The sequence below is a fragment of the Geotrypetes seraphini genome, chromosome 1 (genome assembly GCF_902459505.1).
Source record: "Geotrypetes seraphini chromosome 1, aGeoSer1.1, whole genome shotgun sequence".
Lineage (NCBI taxonomy): Eukaryota > Metazoa > Chordata > Amphibia > Gymnophiona > Dermophiidae > Geotrypetes > Geotrypetes seraphini.
This window is the reverse complement of record NC_047084.1, coordinates 476475222-476490400: the sequence shown is the minus strand read 5'-3', so window position 1 is coordinate 476490400 and position 15179 is coordinate 476475222. Positions and strand designations below refer to the sequence as shown.

At 46.4% G+C, this 15179-nt stretch overlaps 1 protein-coding gene across 2 annotated transcripts in view; it reads right to left on the bottom strand.

Annotated features, from left to right (window-relative positions):
- The window catches only part of DMRT1 (doublesex and mab-3 related transcription factor 1), a 319782-nt gene that overhangs the window by 564 nt on the left and 304039 nt on the right, over positions 1-15179 (bottom strand). The gene's annotated exons all lie outside the window — the stretch shown is intronic.

Below are 15179 nucleotides of genomic sequence, written 5' to 3'. Positions count from 1 at the left end.
CAGACCACACTTGTTCACTGCTAGGGGAGGAGTGTTGGGACACTAATTCCTCTCTTCAGTAACACACATTTGCTGGCCGATATTTTGCACTTTATTACACTTTGAAGACTATGGAGATTACCCTTTTTCCTTGACACACATTATTCTAAATCAATATATAGAAGTCTTTCAATGGGTCATTAAAACCACCCAGGCTCCCAGTAAATAAGGCACACACCTACCAGCTTCTTATATAGGCCAATTAGGCTACCAATATGCATGGCATTGATTCAACATATACCGTATAATTTTTATCCAAGGAAAAATCAATCACAATAGGGCATTTTTTATTATTCTGTGAAGGACTTAGAAGTTCCTATGGAGTCCCTACGAGGTTATTTTATAACACTTATCAAGTTCAAGTTTCAAGTTTATTAGGATTTGATATACCGCTTATCAAGGTTATCTAAGCGGTTTTTACAATCAGGTACTCAAGCATTTTCCCTATCTGTCCCGGTGGGCTCACAATCTATCTAACGTACCTGGGGCTATAGAGGACTGAGTGACTTGCCCAGGGTCACAATTATCTGCCAATTACAGTACATAAATGATTCAAACTAACACAGTAACATACTAAAGGTCAGCAGATATAGTCCAGCCACACTTAAATGTACACATACATGCATAAAAGTCAAAATTCCATCTAAGCCAGTGGTCTCAAACTCAAATCCTTTGCAGGGCCACATTTTGGATTTGTAGGTACTTGGAGGGCCGCAGAAAAAAAAGTTAATGTCTTATTAAAGAAATGACAATTTTGCATGAGGTAAAACTCTTTATAGTTTATAAATCTCCCCCCTTCTTTGCAGCGTCCTCCAGCTTCTCCCCTGGCCTCCCGGTCTTAGTTTCAGCTAATTACCATGCCTGCAGAGAGGATCGCCGGTGCTGTAACATTCCTTGCAGGCTGCCATCGGCCTCCGCATATTCCCTCTGCCGCGGTCCTGCTCCTCCTTTAACGTCAGGGGCAGGATCGCAGCAGAGGGAACATGATGTTGAGGATCGCTACAGCACTGAATCCTCTCTGCATGCTACTGTAGTTATCTGAAGGTAAGAGCTGGAGGCCAGGGGGGAAGCCGGAGGACGCTGCAAAGAGCGGGCAGCACTAGTACAGACTGCGGGCCGTAAAATAGTACCTGGAGGGCCGCATGTGGCCCCCGGGCCACGAGTTTGAGACCACTGATCTAAGCACTATTCTATACCTATGCACATATATTTAATAAGGAATAGTTTACAGGTGGGTGTGCATGTGGGCAGATTCTGAGGAGGGGTGTACGCTTGCATATCTTCAATAGGACATAACTTAAGACATAAAAATAAAAGAATAGCCATACTGGGTCAAACCAACAGTCCATCTAGCTCAATATCCTGTTTCTACAGAGGCCAATTCAGGTCACAAATACCTGGCAGAAACCCTAATAGCAACATTCCATGCGGACAATCCCAAGGCAAGCAGTGGCTTCCCCATGTCTGTCTCAATAGCAGACTATGAACTTTTCCTCTAGAAATCTGTCCAAACCTTTTCTAAACCCATATACACTAAGGGCTGGATTCTGTATAGGACACCTGGTCTCACAAGCCGCCTAAGCGGCTTTTGAAAATCGCACAAGGGTGTCCTATATAGAATTGCGTCTGTCCTCACAGACAAGACGCCTAAGCCCACCTACACCACGATTTTCTAACCGGTGTCCCTATCACAGACGCTGGTTAGAGAATCAGGCTGTCGCTGAGCTGATCGCAGCAAGAGAATCTCCCTGCCGCAATCAGTTTAGCAGCCATCGCAGGGAACATGTCCCCCCCACGAAGACTACAGGCAGAAGGGTGGCCTAAGGGAGCTAACCAATCGGAATCTTAGGCCACTCCCAGCGCATCCCAGAATGTACTGGGAGATAGACCTAAGATTCCTGTTGGCCCAAGTGCCTAAAGCCCCTTCTATGGGAGGGGCCTTAAGCACCTGGGCCAATCAGGGCCTTAGCCCCTCCCCAGTGCATCCCATGATGCACTGAGAAGGGGCAGGCCCGCCATTCAGTGGAGGCAGGTCTACCAGCCAGAGGAAGCATCCCTGTGGCTGGCCAAACTTAAAAAAGATACTATGGGGTCCAGGTGGGCTTGGGTGGGTCGGGGGCATGCCCTTCAGGGTGGTGATTCCGGCAGGAGGAACTGCGAATAATCTTGGGGGACTGGGGGGGGCTCTGGGAGGAGAGACTGGGCATCCCTCCTGCTGGGGAATGTCTTGGGGGGTAGCAGCAGGAGGGACTGAGTTTCCCTACTGCCAGGGGATATCTGGAGGGGGTGACTGCAAGAAGAATTGGGCATTCCTCCTGCTGCAGACATTCGGGGGTGGGGAGGGCAGACATTCATGGGTTCTGCTAGGAGGGACTGGGCATCCCTCCTGCTGGTAGTCTTCGTGGGGGGGGGGGGAAGGACACACGATGGGTTCCCTGCTGCAGCCGCTAAACTAGCGGCTGTGTCTATTTAAAATGTAGGCCAGCAAATATTGCAGCCCTAGGGAGACGCCTAGGGCCGCCTAAGCTCGCCTAAGGCCACTTCTTGGTAAAACCACGCCCACGCCTAGCCTTGGGCAAGCTTAGGCGGTCCTATGCGCCTCCCTAGGTTCGCGAAGATGACTATTATGTAGGCAGCCTGCCTTGGGATTTTTTTTTAACCTACATCCTGATTGGCTGGTTAGACAGCGGTAGGACACTTACCGCTGCCTACAAACGCGACACAGTTTATAGAATTCGCCCCAAACTGCTGTTACTACATTTTCCAGCGATGAGTTCCAGAGTTTAACTACTATATTCTTTTGAGTGAAAAACTATTTCTTCCTATTTGCTTTAAAGGTATTTCCATGTAACGTTGAGTGTCCCCTAGTCTTTGTAATTTTTAAAAGAGTAAAAAATTGATTCTACAGATGGGTGTACATATAGACAAGAGTCGGGGCAGGGTGTACACTTGCATTCTACTTTCTTTACTGAATAGGTATCTGCAAAGTGTCCACTGTTATAGAATTACCCTCACTGTATGCAAGCAAGTGTTCACACTAAAGACATCTGAAAGAAGCCTATATTGCCTCAGATTCTTCGAGTATGCAGTTAAGAGACAACCAAAGATATTTAAACACATGAACACATTTAAATATGCATTTATTTTATGGAGAGGTCCAAAATATATCATGAACTTTGCCATTATCTATTTTAAATTCTAAACAGGCAGGTCTTTCTCAACTGTGATCAAGTATTGGCAAAATAGTAAATGCACAAAACTAATGCCGGATGTGCTAAAGCGTTCTGTTTTGCCATCTGCACACACTAGAGAATGACACGGGGAAAAAATTTATCACCGTTCCCGCCCCGTCCCTGCGAGCTCAGTCCCCGTCCCTGGGAACTCAGTCCCTGTCCCCATCCTGCATGTTAGATCCCATCCACACAAGCTTCGAATAGTTATGATTTTATACTGAACTTATTTTATTAAAGTATAAAAAGAGACTATTCTGTACAATTGTCACTTTATAAACACAAATAATACAGAGCAAGGATCAACAAAACTCCTGTCTGCCCTCCCTTTCACAAATATCCCCTCCACTATTGTGAAAACTGAACAAACCAAATTACTATGGAATGCTACATAGAAAAATCAAGCTAACAGAATACTTCAGTCACACATGGCAGGAATAGTGTTGGGGGGAGCAACTAGGGCAACTGCCCCCTGGTCAGAGACAGAGCCCTAAGCCAGCTGGAAGCTAAAGAAGCACATCCTGGGCTTTGCGGTCCCCAGTTATGTCTAATACTAGCTCTAGCAGGATATATATTTCAAAACTGAAATATTCTAATCACAAAATATAAAATAAATTAATTTTTTTCTACTTTTTGTTGTCTGGTAATTTTATTCTTCAAATCACATTTGTCTCAGGCTTTGGTTTTGGGTTCCTTCTGTCTTCATCGTGGCATGGCTGTCTCATGAGGGTAAAATAGGTGCTAGAGGAGCTGCTGAGTCTGACATGGGCACAATTTTTTTACCACAGGAGCAAGACTTTTCACTGCTCCCACGGGGCCCCATTCCTGCGGTAAACCAGTTGCAAATGTTTCCATTCCTGTGGATTTACTGCTGTGACTATGGTTTACCCTGTGTCATTCTCTAGCACACACTAAGCATGTGGTATTTATCTTTTTGTATATATTTTAGGAGGGGGCAATGGGCATGGACACACTATCCAACTAGTGCACTGACATTACCAGTATAAGGTGAATAGATCCCATGTGCCGATCCCATTTGGCCTTAAAATCAGGCACGCTGCCTGCCCCTGATTTTCCGTTGAAAATCAGGGGCGGGAAACTACGAGGTGACACCAGGAAATTCTTTTTCACTGAAAGACTGGTTGATCGCTGGAATAGTCTTCCACTGCAGGTGATTGAGGCCAGCAGCGTGCCTGATTTTAAGGCCAAATGGGATCGGCACATGGGATCTATTCACAGGGCAAAGGTAGGGGAGGGACATTAAGGTGGGCAGACTAGATGGGCCGTGGGCCCTTATCTGCCGTCTATTTCTATGTTTCTATGTTACCACTGCGCTAACCAGTTGGTACTTCTGTATCTCAGGAGCCCTATGCACCTCCTTAATAGGAAGCAGTAAGTGCTCCTGCATTCATTTTTTTTAAAACGGCCTTATACTGCTGCTAACATTAGTGCATGGCCAAAAATGCAACAATTAGAAAACAACCCTTTTGTAGCAGCATTAGAACGGAATATTAGGTTCTTACTTTGGGTAATCTTCTTTCTGTTAATCCCCGATTGGAGTCAGTACGATAGATGTTTTATCTTAACCTGCGAACTGGGTCTTGCAGGAAACCACACATATTTTCTCTATTCCTCCCACTTAGCTGAGGAACAAAGAGCCCCCTACAGTTGAGTCCAAAAGCAAACAAATATCACTGGAACAATGCATACACACAAAAGAGGACTCAGGGAACTTCCCCGCCAACACAACAGCATTCGGTTCTGCTGTGCAATATATAAGAAAACAATAAACAGGCAACATGAAAAACAGTCAAGAACATGGCAGCAACAGGAACCAACCTGCTGTATACAACAAGCTGTATACAACACTAACTGGAACATTGCCAGCAGCAAAGATATGTACTCACATATATAAAACGCTTCCCCACAGGACACATCTGCTGGTTGGAAGATACCCAGGTCTAAAAGGAGAAACATCCGAGCCAGAAGATGCAGGTGATACAGAAAGAGTCAGAGTAGACAGAGGGCAGGCCATACTGACTCTGTCAGGGATAAACAGAAAGAAAATTACCAAAGGTAATTGCAGATGACCATGGATACGAGAAACTCCACTGTGGGGAAAAATGCCGCCCTGACTCTCCTGCTCTCTGCCGCCCTTCCCCGCAGTGCAAACCTGTGGTTTTAAAGTGGGGCTGCACTGCGGGGAAGGGCGGCAGAGAGCAGGAGAGTCAGGGCGGCATTTTTCCCCACAGTGGAGTTTCTCGTATCCATGGTCATCTGCAAGCAGGGAGTTTCAGGGCTGGTATTTCAGGGCGGGAGAGAGCAGGAAAGGAGTGAGCGACTGGTCCTCATCAGTCGCTTGGTTTCGGATCAGCCAGCCCAGTCGGTGTGCCTGAAAAATGTTGGTGAATCGCTGCCTTGCTAGATTTGCATGCCATTTCCCTCATTTGCATGCATGGATCGGATCGGGTGCGGCCAGGTTAGTGAATCGGATCGGGGTCGTAAACCGATTGGTACACGATCGGTTTGCTTAGTAAATCCAGCCCAAAGTTCCATAGCACACACCCCAATAGAGCGTGGCCATAGGAGGGGCATTAGCAGGTTGGGGCATTCCAAAAAGTTGCATGCGGTGTTATAGAATAATGGGTCAGCACTATATAAGTCTAGCACCCACAGAATTGGTACTAAATGCTATTCTATCCTGGTTAAATAAGATATTGGGGTTCTTTTACTAATGGATTTAGCACACACTAATGATTAGCATGTGCTAAATACAATGAACCCACAGGAATATAATGAGCTGTGTGGTATTTAGTGCACACTAAATCTGTTCTCTCACCAAGTTACATGTCAAGCTCAATATATACCTCAAACTCCTCATCTCTAATGTATAATCCCCAGCTCCTCAGAAGTACCACCTGGGCTCAAAAGCTTTCACAGCAATAGGCTTTATGTACTACCCCCTTACTGGAACTTTTATCAATTTTTACTCACAAACTTTCTTTTTAAATTTTTATTTAACAACTCTTCTAGCATATTTCAAGGGTACTTAGCTTTTAATTGTGGTCTTCTTTTGAGGGAAATAGGAGCACATATACAGGACTGTAAATACTTTCTAGCAATTAAGCCCAACAATTTTAAATCAAAATATCTTTTAGTATTCAAGTTCCCTCTGCCATTAAAAGTTTTATTTTTACACTTCAAATTTATAGTTCAGAAGCCTTTGGTATAATCCATGGTTATTTTGTTTTGGAGTTGCACAAATGAGAAAAGCAGGGTCACTGGTATTGGAGGGTGAAGCGTGGTACTGAGGAAATACAAAAGTTATCTTCTTTCCTTTATGGCAGTGCCTCTCAACCCTCTCCCTAGCACCCCCCCCCCCCCCCAACCAGTCAGCTTTTCAGAATTATCACATGAATATACATGAGATCAATGTGCACACACGAGGGGCCGCTGAAAAGTTCTTAGCCCAACCAAGAAGAGATGTGCAATCATGAAACTTACACGTTATTCCACACTTCTCATTTCATTTCATATCATTCAAATGAAAAGTTTCAAGGAAAGTGTGGAATAATGTGTAGGTTACATAGCTTCACATCATGCTCTTCTTGGTTGTGCTGAGAACTTTTCAGCGGCCCCTTGTACGGCCCACTGTTTGAAAATCTGTCTCACACATATTCATTGAGTCCTGAAAGCCTGACTGGATAGGTATGTGGATAAGAAGCCTTACCTTATGTCGTGTTCTAAAACTAGAGAATGACGCGGGGAAAAAAAATCTGTCCCCATCACTGCCCTGTCAACGGACCACCATCCCTGTCCCCGACGGCCCCTTCACCGTCCCGTCGCCGTCCCCGCAGCATCCATCCTTCCCTCTTGCCACCTCACCGCCCTTCAGCAGCCCGAGAATCACCCTCCCTCCCCCTTACTTTTGCGGCGTAAACTTAAGGGAGGGAAGGCGTGTGGTCACTGATTGCGCGCGCAGCTCCTTCCCTCCCTCCCCCTTACTTTTGCGGCGTAAACTTAAGGGAGGGAAGGCGTGTGGTCACCGATTGCGCGCGCAGCTCCTTCCCTCCCTCCCCCTTACTTTTGCGGCGTAAACTTAAGGGAGGGAAGGCGTGTGGTCACCGATTGCGCGCGCAGCTCCTTCCCTCCCTCCCCCTTACTTTTGCGGCGTAAACTTAAGGGAGGGAAGGCGTGTGGTCACCGATTGCGCGCGCAGCCCCTTCCCTCCCTCCCCCTTACCTTTGCGGCGCTTTAGAAAAGAAACTGAAGCCGGTGAAGCCTGCCTGTGCCGCCCTGCGGTCGCGTGTGTGTGGGCGGAAGCTTCTTTTCTGCCACCATGTCATTCTCTATCTAAAACCACAGCCCCAAATATATAAAGTGAAGCAAACTTGAACCAGGGATAAGGAGGGCACCTAGTCTTTATCCTTACATCCCTCTACCACACTTCTAGTAAGCCCTGCTAAGCCACCTGCTGAACAATGTGCATGTATTCAACATGAAAGGTCAAATGAGAAAAACAGAATTCTATCTGAAGATTAAAGTGATCTTGTGACTTGGATAGTAAATGTTATACACGACCAGGCGGAAGCGCCCTAGTTTCATTCACACCTCATTCCTTCTGCTCCTTAGATCAATCAGGTCTGGAGAAACCGTAAATGCTGAATTCACTGCAGGGGGAGGGCATCATTTGAGCTCACTGTGTATGAATGATGATCATGTGGTCAGGGATGGCACCAGAACCTATGATTTTAAGGCTCTGAAGGAAGCCAGGCTGTGCCCTGTCCAACAATGATTGTTGCAATGTTCCAGCTGAATAGTGGGGTGGGAAAAATGGTACACCGACAAATGAGCGCAGGACAATTGCACTCCGACAAATGCGGGCCGACAAGTACGCGCAGGACAATTGCGGCCCGTGAATCTGGAAGGCCCTGATTTGCTGAGACTCCTCAGGCCCCGTCCCTTGGGAGGGGCCTGAGAAGTCTCAGCAAATCAGGGCCTTCATGTTAGGGTAAGGTTTAGATCATGATAGAGTTCCCATTATCATGATATAAACCTTACCCTAACACTAGATAGCAAGTGAATATTTAAAGCAGGGGTGTCCAACCTTTTGGCTTTCCTGGGCCGCATTGGCCGCAAAAAAGTTTTCTGGGGCCGCGCAAATGCTGCAGCAAGACAGAGGAGGGAGCCGGCAAGACGGTAAACACCCGGGGGCAGCAGAGGAAAACACTGCATCGCCCTTGACCGGGGCCGCACAAAATACTTCATGAGGCCGCAGGTTGGACACCCCTGATTTAAAGTGTAGTGGGGGGGGGAGGTTTCCCTCCACTCCCCTCGAAAAAGAGGGTTACTTCATAACCCTCAAAAAGACAAAATAGTATCCACCGCTGCAATTGTCCATGCGCGCACTTGTGTGCAATTGTTAGGGCACGCAACTGTCCTGCACTCATTTGACGGGTCACCGGGCAAAACTCAGCTCATTATAAAGGAAGGCTTGCGTTGAGAGAAAAAGGTGCAAGGTTAGGATTACCAGATGTCCGGGAAAACCCAGACAAGTCCTCTTTTAAGAGGACTATCCAGGTGTCCGGAGGGATAACATAACAAATTTTTATTTATATACTGTAAAAGCCTTTTGGTTGTATGTGGTTTACAAAAGAGGTGACAACTGACCATTGTCAGTGAGCTACAACATATCTTGGTTGGAGGGGAGATAGTGGAGATTACAAAGGGGATATTGTTTATTGTCAACAAGTTACATGTGGTATGGATTTCCAAAACCTGGCAGTTTGTCCAACTTTTGGAAGGCCCCAAGCTTGGGGCTGCATCTGTAGGGCCTCTTTGCATGAGCGGATGTAGATATGATGACATCACACACATGTGCACATGAATGTGAAAACATTGAGTCAACATTTGTGCATGCGAAGAAGCCCTCCAGACGCAGCCCCGAGCTCGAGGGAAGGAGACAATAGGTTCATATGGGGACAGAATGGGGTGGGGCCACATGTCCTCTTTTTTTTAAAGCGGAAATCTGGTATGCAAGGTAAAAGAAAAAGAGTTAAAGAGAGCTCCATGTATGAACCCTGTCTACACTGGCTGTATCTTAATCCAACACTGGCAGTAGGAGGGTGTGCACTAGGTGATGGCATTATTCACAGAACCAGCCTGGAGACAAATACCACAGTCGGTACCCACTGAATCTAACCTGGATTTTTAATGTCTGGCCCATGTCTGGGCACCACTGGAATATCCGGGTTAGATGCAGATCTGGAAGTCATGCAGATACTGGCCACTATTCAGTGCCGACACCTGCACCACTAACAGGGCAAAGACAGGAATGGCTTTTGTGCCGCCTTATCTGTCAGCTTAACTATGTAGGCCCAGGCACTGAATACCACAAGTGGTTATGTGATTGTTGGATCCTCCCCAGCATTGCCCACATCACTCCCACACTATTTGCACAGTGCTACAGCGGTCAAAGGGGATATTCAGCTCACTGAGCAGTTAAGAGTTCTTTTATTTTCTGTATTCTTATTGTTTTATTTGCTTTGTAAACCATTCTGAATGACTTGTTCATTAAAAATGGTATTAATAGTTTATAAATAAATAGATGCCACTGAATATCTTGACATCTATCTATATTCCTTCCAATCCTAGTCATACCACATATATGTAGACTATTTTTGAAATGAACATAAGAATTGCTGCTGCTGGGTCAGACCAATGGTCCATCCTGCCCAGCACTCCGCTCATGCGGCTGCCCTAAAAGACCAGTGCTCCAAATGAGTCCAGTCTCACCAGTTTAGCATGAACTTGTCCAACTTTGAAACCCTGGAGGGTGTTTTCCCCTATAACTAAGGTGTCCATACGTCCCGTTTTGGGATCCCCTGTCCCGTTGTCCCCACACACAGCTTCGGGATGCCAAAATGTCCCGTTTTCAGGGACAGCGTCCCGAAGCTGTGCGCGGGGACAACGGGACAGTCGATTGCTTCCTGTCCTCTGGCACCAATCTGCAGCTTGAGCACTCTAGCAAAGTTCTGGGAATCATCATTGACTCTACACTGTCCTTTAACGACCACATCAACTCCCTAGTAAAAAAATGCTTTTTCAATCTCCATATGCTAAGAAAAGTTAGATCCTGCTTCCACCAACAACATTTCGCCGTCCTTGTCCAATCCATCATTCTATCCCGACTCGATTACTGCAACTCCATCTTTCTAAGCCTAACAAAGAAAAATCTTCTCAGACTTCAGCGGATTCAGAACACCGCAGCTAAATTAATCTTCGCAAAAGGCAAATTTGACCACGTCTCCCCGCTTCTGTCTAAGCTTCACTGGCTCCCAGTCTTCCTCAGGGTTCGCTACAAATGCGCTTGTCTTACCTTCAAATCTCTTCACGGCATCCTCCCTCCCCTCTTCCCACTATCTTGGCTCTCAAGCACTCACTCCTCCAGATCCACTCAGAAATTCAAACTATCCTTCCCTTCTCTAATTGGCATCTCCCATACAGGAAAACACGGTACATCCCTCCTCTTCAGGATCACTGAGCTGTGGAACAGCTTTACGGCCCATCTTCGGAGTTCGACCTCCCTCCAACATTTCAGAAAACATCTGAAAACCTGGCTTTTCACCAAAATGTAACCACTCCCTCCCTCTCCACTATTCTATGTACCTCCTCCGTCCTTGTTCACTTTACCTCTCCCTCCTTCCATTGTAGTTCCTCTTCTTTATTTTTAATCCCTGTAAACCGTGTCGAGCTCCACTTCCGTGTAGATGACGCGGTATATAAACTTAAGGTTTAGTTTAGTTTAGTTTAGTCCCTCCCTTCCGCGCAAAAAAAAAAAAACAAACCCTCCCTCAGGGCTGGATTAAAGGGTCCTAGCAATCCGGCCATTTCTCCCCCTAACTAGCCCATCTCCCTCATCTTCGCGGCCGACTCCATCGCTGGAATTGCCGACAGCAGCACTCCCCACTCTCCCCGCGCAGCTGACCCTCCCACCGCAAGACAACTGACATACCTCCCTCAACAGCAGCGTTGGCAGCACTCTAAACAGGCTGCTTTGCAGGCTTCTCCTGCCGGGGCCTTCCCTGTGTCACGTTGCTGATTACATCACCAGTGATGCGGCAAAGGGAATCGGTGGCGGGAGAAGACTGCAAAGCAGCCTGTTTAGAGCGCTGCCGACGCTGCTGTTGAGGGAGGTATGTCAGTCGTTTTGCGGTCGGAGGGTCGGCTGCGCGGGGAGAGTGAGGAGCGCTGCTGCCAGTGAATCCATCCAGTACTCTGTACGACTGCAGGCAGGATCTTTGAAGACACATTATAAATGGCTTCCAGAGCAATCTCTGATGGACAGACTGAGGTTTCCAAACTCTCTCTTGCCGGCACTAGACCCAAAGGTGTAGCCTGTGATAAATTACCTCCCATAGAAACTTCTGCACTCAGCCTACTCACTCCTACTGGGAATAACACACAAGGCAATGCCCCAGAGGGTTCTGGCAAAGGTTCAGTTCTGGGATGTAGGGGAGGATTAGGACCTGCTGGGCTAAGTGTCACATCACTACCGAAGTTTGGGTTCTTCTCCCTGCCACAAACAAATCCCAAGATCTTTGACTGTCTCATCAGAGGAAACATCACTTGATGAGTGGACTATGGAGGGGCTGTCCTGCAAGAAACTAAAGAGGAAATCACACACGTCCTCACACCCTGGCAGCCTAGACTCTTTTCTAAAATACCTACAGGGGTGCACATGTAGTTGTGGCATGTGCAGTGGGAGCAAACATTTTACAAAGAAACATGTGGAAAGAATCAAAGGAGGAAATGTGGCAACATGTAACGTGGAAGTTGATATTTTACAAGAAGTTAATTGCAAAATGGATTAGTCCAATGAAATGGTTATTAGATATTGTAATAAGCGATTTATCAAATGTAATTAAACTTGAAACTTGTTTATTCTTATTTTCAATTTTTGTTTTATTTCTATTTGTTAATATGTAAAGTGGTGATTGTCAGTTTCTTCAAATTTACATCTGCTATATTTATATCTTGCAGAGTATTAGGGGGCTATGTGTCATTGTTTCTGTGGTGTTTCACTGTATGCGGTTTGGCTTGTTGGCAGTTCAGTTTAACCTTTATCTACTTATTTCTATTTTTAGTTTGTGATTACTTATTCCATACTGGGTGAGGGTGTATCTGTGTTCTGTGTGTATGAAAGACATGGTTTTCTGTCAGCATTGACAAGCCTTGTTTGGCGAAATGCATCGGGCATGGTTCTTGGGAGCACATTGAATAAACCCAATTTGAATCTCCTTATTTTCTGCTGATCTTCTTTTGTTTCATGTTGGATTCTTTGGTGGACTGATTGCCTTGTTGTTTCGTTACAAGTTAACATACATGGAGTGGAACATACTAGATGAGTTACAGATTTGGTTGTTTATACATATGGGTTACAGTTGGTTGATGTAGAGAGAGGCAGTTGAGAGGCGTTGTAAACTTGGTTATTAAAACAGACTTATTTTTCGGATAGTATTATTGTTTTATAATATATTTGAACACTTTTATATATGTATGGAAAGGGTTCAGAGTTAAAGTCCTGGGTAAGTAGGTGGGAAGGAAAGGAAGAGGGATTTGTTCAGAGATGTTTGGGGGTTGCATAGAAGAAAAACTGTGCACTGGTATGCTACTCTTTGTTTGTTTTGAATTAAAAAAAAAATACAAATGGAAATAAAGAAGTAAATAAGAAAACAGTTAAACGGGGGCGTAGAGTGGGCAGGGGTGGGGTAGAGGACGGGGCAGGGCCAGGGGGGCCCAGCGTACTTGTGTGCCTAGGAGCCCTAAAAGAATTAATCCTGCCCTGGCCTCCCTCCAGCGCCCAATTTAAACCCCCCACCCCCGGTCCACCGCGCTGCTTACCTCCCTGCTGCTGCTGCAAATCGCAGCCTAGAAGCCTTATTCCCGACATCAATTCTGACGTCGGAGAGGACATTCAGGGCCAGCCAGGCAGCTAACGTCGATCAGAACTCCCAAGTCCCTTTCCTGGGAGGTCTCTCCAATTACCGCCCCGGACATCCTGTATTCGTGCATCAGATTTTTGTTCCCGACATGCATCACTTTGCACTTATCCACGTTGAACCTCATTTGCCATGTTGATGCCCATTTCTCAAGTTTGATATGTCACGTTGCAGATCTTCGCAATCCCCCTGTGTCTTCACTCCTCTGTATAACTTCGTATTGTCCACAAATTTAATCACTTCGCTCGTTGTACCAATGTCCAGATCATTTATAAAGATGTTGAAGAGCACAGGTCCAAGCACTGAGCCCTGTGGCACCCCGCTGGTGACGCTCTTCCAGTCTGAGAATTGTCCATTTACCCCCACTCTCTGTTTCCTATGCTCCAGCCAGTTTTTAATCCACGTATTTCACCCTCGATTCCATGGCATTGTGCCTCGGTGATTGTGTCCTTAAAAAGGGATCAAGATTGCTCTAGCGTTTTTACAGTGCTTATCCTCTTCTTAATCTTCTTCCCCACCATGAGTCTCATCCCTTCGTAATTCTCAGCGGGCTGTCCGATCTATTATAAACTGTATTTCAGCTAAAATCTTCATAGGACCATCTTTCACAACTTTCATAACTTCAAATTCTCATTTTTTAAAAACATTTTTCTAATATTCAAGATTGGAAGATTAGGTTTATACCTCTGATAATATTCTTTATGTCTGGTGCTGGTCCGCAGAAAATTCCTGCCGGTCCACGCAGGACCAGTGATCGGATTGGGGCCATTGGCAGCATCTGGGCTGCAACGGCGATGAGCGGCATAGGTGCTCTCCCCCCGTGATGCAATTCAAGATCGGCAATGGGCCCCCCCCCCCGGCACTCAAGTTTGGCAACGGGTCTCCTTCTCCCCCAGCATCAACAGCACTTCAGATCGGCAACACGATGCTCAATCCAAAGCTTCCCTCTGACTCAAACTGCCTAGGCGGAAACAGGAAGTTGAGTCAGAGGGAAGCTTTGGATTGAGCACCGTGTTGCCGATCTGAAGTGTTATTGATGCTGGGGGGAGAAGGAGGCCCGTTGCTGATCTTGAGTGTCATCGCGGTGGGAGGAGGGGGGTTGCCTATCTTGTTGCCAAAATCGGAAAAAAAGGTGAGAGGAAGGAAGAGAGATGGGCCTGTGGTGGATGGAGAGATTGAGAGAAGGGGACAGATGATGGAAGTGGGGGAAAGAGAGAGAAGGGGCAGATGATGGAAGTGAGGAGAAGGGGGAGAGAGAAGAGGGCAGATGATGGAAGTGGGGAGAAGGGGCAGATGATGGAAGTGGAGAGAGAGAAGAGGGCAGATGATGGAAGTGGGGAGAATGGGGAGAGAGAAGAGGACAGATGATGGAAGTGGGGAGAGAGAAGAGAGCAGATGATGGAAGTGGGGAGAAGGGAGAGCAAATGCTGAATGGAAGTGGAGAAAGAGAACACATACTGGATGGAAGGAGGGATAAAGAAAAAGGACATATGCTGGATGGGGGGAGAAGATAGAGTTAGTGAGATAGTGGAGGGGTGAAGGAAAATGGTGGCATGCTGTGGGTAGACACAGTGAAAAGAGGGAAACTGAGGACTGCATACTAAGAAAGAATTTAATTTAGGTAGAAAATAAAGAAGGAAGACCACAGAAGGAAAGAGAAGAGAGAGATATGCCAGAGAACGGAGAAGGAGACAGAGATATCAGATCTGAGTGGAGGAAATGAGAAGTGAGATGCTAAAAACCACAGGGGGGAGGGAAAGAGAGATGAAAGGAGAAAGATGCCAGACCATGAGGGAACAGAGGGAAGATGATGGATGCCAGACCAAAGGAGGGGGGGGTCTAGAGGAGAGATGGCAGGGGGAGACAGACAGGTTTCTGGAAAGGGCAGACAGTGGATGGAACGGGCAGA